Here is a 5,965-nt window from a genome sequence, read left to right as displayed (position 1 = left end):
TGGCTCAGTTGGTTGGAGCATTATCCCATAAACCGAAGGGTCACGGATTTGATTCCCGGGTCAGGGCACATGCCTAGGTTGTGGTTTTTGTTTCTGGTTGGGGTGTGTCAGAGAGGCAACTAATTGATGACATGTTTCTCTCCCTCTCTCTCTCTCTCCCTCTCTTTCCCTCTCTTTCCTTTTCTCTAAAATCAGTAAGTATGCCTCTGGGTGAAGATTAAAAAATATTTTTTATCTTAAATTTTATACCTTTAATGAAAATAAGTACCTTCAGAGGTTTTGAAATGATGAGCAGGAAGCCCTGGCAGGTTTATTACCTATGTGGACTGAATCCTAACAACTGTGGTGACAGTCTCTGACAGTTACTTCTGCTTTTCTGTTGCAAACTATTTGACCAGTTTACTTCACTTTAAAATATAGTTTAGAAGCTTTTGGAACATTTCTTCTGGTAGTTATCTCAGCTGCCTCATAAGTGACTTGACTTTTTTTTTCTTGCAAAAGGCCCTATGCTTCCTACAGACTTGTATATGTATCTTTTAAAATTTTTATTTATTTTTATAGAGAGAGGAAAGGAGGGAGAAAGGGAGGGAGAGAAACATTGATGTGAGAGACAAACATCTATTGGTTGCCACTCCCATGTGTCCTGACCAGGGACTGAACCCACAAACCAGGCATGTGCCCTGACCTGGAATTAAACCCTGTGACCTTTCACTTTGCGGGATGATGCCCAACCAACTGAGCCACACCGGTCAGGGATGTATATGTACTTTCTGTTCTTTTGTTGATTGTTATAGTTAAAAGTCTGACATATTATAATAGAATTATTAGTTCCTGGGCTTGAGTATGGTTTATTAAACTCTCCCATGTAGTAATTTGCCATTTGAAAAACTTAAATGATGACTACTTTCACCTCAGGCCTCAGAGTCCATCATTGTGTTTATACGTTTAATGTGTAGGGAGAAATCATATACTTCAAATGCTTGCACCTTGAGAGTGCCAGTTGTGGGGGAAACGTCTCACAAAAGAATAACTTGTCAAATTTTCCTAGAAGTTTCTCATTGAAAGTGTTATATTTTTCAGATTCTAATATTAAACTAGAAGCTTGATATGTGCATTTTCTATCATGTCCTTTTTTCACTATCAAGGTGATGAAACATAGAATCCTAGATGCATTCATTCTGTGGTATGCAGCACTACCTGGTTTACTTAACAGAGTTAAGGCTCTCTGGAATGCCATTCTGATTGCTGGAGCCTGTTTCAGGGCCTTTGGGGTCCCAGGACCACGTTCGCTTCAGTATGTGGGACCATTCTTGGCTTGATTCACCTTACAATGGTTTCTTTATCCTGGTCCAACAAAGCAAAGTGCCCATAGCTAGAATCATGACTTTAGATGACCATTTTTTTGGTCTAGCTTCTCAGTATACTAATCTAACCTTTTCCTTTTATACCTATTTAAGATTGTGCTTCAGATGTAAGTTAAAGACTTAACATAAAATCTCACTTCATCGCCAAAAGATTACATATAATAATTTTCCTGTTTTCCAAGGTGAAACTTTTCCATTGGAATCACTATGAATGTGGTACTGGTTTTGGTGGAGTGTGTCTTGAAGATTTTTTAAGGCAGTGTAGTAACGTTCCTTGCACTTATCTTTAATAACAACACTCATTTCAATTTTAGTTATTTGTGTAATTGTTTAATATCTTCCCCATTGAAGTTCAAATTACATGATGACAGATACTGTCATCACATTGCCTCACATATATAGTCGCTGTCCAGTCAGTATTTGTTTTATGAGTAGTATAGAGGAAACACTGTGCTGGGACCCTGGAACTTGGGCTCCAATCCCATTTTTGCCTCAGCAAGGTATGCACCCTTGGGCCAGTCACTTCCCACACTAGACCACAGTCTCCTCATCTTAGGGAAATAGGACATGGGCATGGAGATTCATGAGGTTGCTTTCAGCTTTATGAGTCTCAGTTTGTGTCTGACTAAATGGAGGAAGAATTGCAGCCAGTGAGTCGGATGCCACAACTTTGTTTCCAAATGCATTGCCCTCTATTGAAGTGCCCTTAGGGTGCGAATGGCTGGCCCATTGCCTTCCCAAAGAGCCCATGCCAGAACCCGAGTCACCTCCTTTGAGACATCTGAGGGCAGTATTTTCCTTTTTGTTTTCCCTGTAGTAGCTGAATTCTCTTCAAAATTATAAAAGAATTTAAAATGCTGCTTATTATATGTGGGCAGAAGCCATGTTAGCACTTAACCTGTGCCAGAGTATTTGCTGCATGTAAAATGAAGGAATCCCAGAAGGTGGTTCACAGGGCAGTTGTTCTAATGGGAGGGGGGATGGAGACCCTGTGGTCTTCCCTGACCAGCTTTACACTTAGACCTGACCCCACTCTCCACCCTCTAACTTCTACCTCAGCCCCATCTGTAGCCCCACAGTTTCTAGCTACTTAATAGAACATCATTTCAAATCCTTTCCCAGGCTAGGAAATAGGGATTTGGGTAACTGTAGCAACTATGTTGGCATGTGACAGGCCAATTTCAGAAGCTAGAAGCCTAAAATTTAAATCCCCCGCCAAGGCTCCCTATAAACTCCCCCTTTCCCCATCAGATTTCTCTCCCAAGAAGACTGGATACCTTTCTGGTAATCTGAAAGATCCTGGATCAAATTGTTCTCTAATTCAGGGGGAATCAAATGAGAATTGAACAAAGACTTCTTATACCAACCAATTCTTGAAAATAAAACTACAACCTACCACCTCAGATGAAATTGATACCTTGAATAGTCTATAATCATTAATAAAATTGGATTCATAGTCAAAATCCTGAAAAAGAAACCTCCAGACCCAGATGGTTTCATTGGTAAATTATAAAAACAGTTTAAGGAAGAAATATCATTTTTAGATCATCTCTTTCAGAAGAAGGAAAACTTCCTAATTTATTATACAAGGCCAGCATTACCTTGATATTAAAGATGGTAAAAACAACAACAATGATGACAAAACCACAGACCAATATCCCTCATGAAGGTCAATTTTTAAAAATGGTAAAATATATGAACAATATTAGTTGTCAAATTTATGTGTGTAGAGTTCATAATATTCTCATATTCTCTCTTTATTTTATTTTGTTTTAAGATTTTATTTACTCATTTTTTAGATAGAGGGAAAGAGAAAAAAAGGGAGAGAAATACCAATGCGTGGTCCCCAACTGGGGACCCAGCCCGAAATCCAGGCATGTGCCCCTGACCTTGAACCGAGCCAATGACCTTCTGGTTTGCAGTCTGGCACTCAGTCTGCACACACTGGCACACACTGAGCCACACCAGCCAGGGCTTCTCTTATTCTTTTAATATCAGTGGAATCTATGTTATCCTCTTTTACTCCTGATATTAGTAAGTTGTGTTTTCTCTTTATTTCCTTTGTAAGGTTTGCTAGAGGCTTAACAATTTCATCAATATGTTTAAAGAACCAATTTTTGTTTTCACAGACACTTTTTCTGTTTTTTGTTTTTGCTTCCAATTTCACTTATTTCTGCTGTTATCTTTTGCCATTATTGCCATCTTTCTTGCTTTGAGTATACATTGCTCTTCAATTTCTATATTCTTCAGGTGAAAGCTTAGATTATTCACTAAATACCTTTTAAATATAAATCTTTAATATTATAAATTTTCCCTATAAGTGCCATTTTAACTGCATCACACACACTTCGATATGTTGTATTTTCATTTTGTTCAATCCAAATTTTTTTTTTCACTGGAGAATTTCTCTTTTACCCATACATAATTTAGTACTATGTTGTATAATTTCCAACTTCTGGAAATTTTTATTTTTGTTGATTTCTAGTTTAATTTTATTATGGTCAGAAGACATACTTTGTTATTTCAGTTTTTCTAAATTTGTCAAAGTTATCAAGGTGTGGTATCAGAATGTTTTGTGTCCCCTTTAAAGGAAGTTATTATGCTTTTGTTGTATAGAATATTCTATAAATATGAGATTAAATAGGTTAACAGTACTTTCTGTCTACTAGTTCTATATATTACTGAGAAAGGAGTGTCAAAGCTTCCAACTTTAGACTTACCTGTTTCTCCTTTGAGTTCTGTCAGTTTTTGATTCCATGTATTTTGAAGGTCTATTGTTGGGTATAAATGCACATCTTCTTGGCAAATTCACTCTTGTCATCATGTCATGCCCTTTATCCTTGCGTCAATGTAAGAAATCTTCAAACCTGTAGAGAATTTTTATGAGTTTGTTTGAGCCATAAAATAAAATAAATTTGAGCCAACTGATGACAATGGCCAGGAAGTAACACCTGAAAGGATTGAGAAAAATGCTCTGTAAAAATGGCAGTTTTACCACATATTTTATACATTAGAATCAAAGGGCAAGACTTAAGGGAGTTACGTGAAATCCATTGGTGATGGACAGGGGAAGGGGCTGGAGAAAGTGGGAAACCTCTGGGGATGGATAAAAAGTAAAATGAATAGGCACATACCTCTTTTAACATAAGTGAGTACAGGATAGGTAATAGTCAACAATTAACAAAATAGTAACAATGAAGGGATTTTTTTTTGGTCTTCCTTTGGTTCAGTGGTTGTGCTTTGAGGGTTCAGGTGGGAAATTATTTTGTTATTCCAAAGGTATATATCAGGTATGTTATCCTGGCTGCAAAAAAGACAGCAGACAGACTTAGTTAAGATAAAGATTGACCTTTGTTGGGGAAGAAGACTGCTCTTGGACATACCAACTGCCAAGAACCACTTTTAGTTAGAAAATTTTAATTTCAGACCATCCATTGTGGTTACTTTCTAGGTCTGTGAGTTTGTAAGGCCTCCACACAGGCCTCCCCTGAGTTTGTCAGGTTTGATGCATTGCCCCTTCTCTTCCACACCTGGCAAATGAAGTCCACTTTGTCTGACATATCCATTCCAGGTTGCTTTTGAAGTGTTTGCATGGTATACCTTTTTCCATCCTTTTACTTTTTTTTTAACTTTGTTTTTAATATATTTTATTGATGATGCTATTACAGTTGTCCCATTCCCCCCTTTACTCCCCTCTACCCTGCACACCCCCTCCCACCCACATTCCTCCTGCTTTAGTTCATGTCCATGGGTCGTACACATAAATTCTTTGGCTTCCACATTTCCTATACTATTCTTAACCTCCCTCTGTTTATTTTCTACCTACCCTTATGCTACATATTCTCTGTACCTTTTCCCACATTCTACCCACTCCCCACAGCCCTGGTAACCCTCCAAGTGATACCCATTTCTGTGATTCTGTTCCTATTCTAGTTGTTTGCTTAGTTGTTGTTGTTGTTTTTTAGGTTTATTTGTTGATAGCTGTGAGTTTGGTGTCATTTTACTGTTCATATTTTTCATCTTTTTTTTTTAGATAAGTCCCTTTAACATTTCATATAATAAGGGCTTAGTGACGATGAAACCTTACCTTATGTGGGAAGCGCTTTATCTGCCCTTCCATTCTAAATGATAGCTTTTCTGGGTAGAGTCATCTTGGATGAAGGTCCTTGCCTTTCATGACTTCGAATACTTATTTCCAGCCCCTTCTTGCCTGTAAGGACTCTTTTGAGAAATCAGCTGACAGTCTTAAGGAAACTCCTTTGTAGGTAACTGTCTCCTTTTCTCTTGCTGCTTTTAAGATTTTCTCCTTATCTTTCATCTTGGGTAATGTAATTATGATGTGCCTTGGTGTGTGCTTCCTTGGGTCCAACTTCCTTGGGACTTTTGAGCTTCCTGGACTTTCTGGAAGTCTATTTCCTTGGCCAGATTGGGGAAATTCTTCATTATTTTTTCAAATAAGTTTTCAATTTCTTGCTCTTCTTTTCCTTCTGGCACACCTATGATTCGGATGTTGGAATGTTTAAAGTTGTCTTGGAGCTTCCTAAGCCTCTCCTTGTTTTTTTGAATTTTTCGTTCTTCATTCTATTCTGGTTGAATGTTTA

The sequence above is a fragment of the Phyllostomus hastatus genome, unplaced genomic scaffold (genome assembly GCF_019186645.2).
Source record: "Phyllostomus hastatus isolate PE091 unplaced genomic scaffold, TTU_PhHast_1.1 phas_scaffold_200, whole genome shotgun sequence".
NCBI classification, from domain to species: Eukaryota; Metazoa; Chordata; class Mammalia; order Chiroptera; family Phyllostomidae; genus Phyllostomus; species Phyllostomus hastatus.
Note: the sequence above shows the minus strand (reverse complement) of the source record.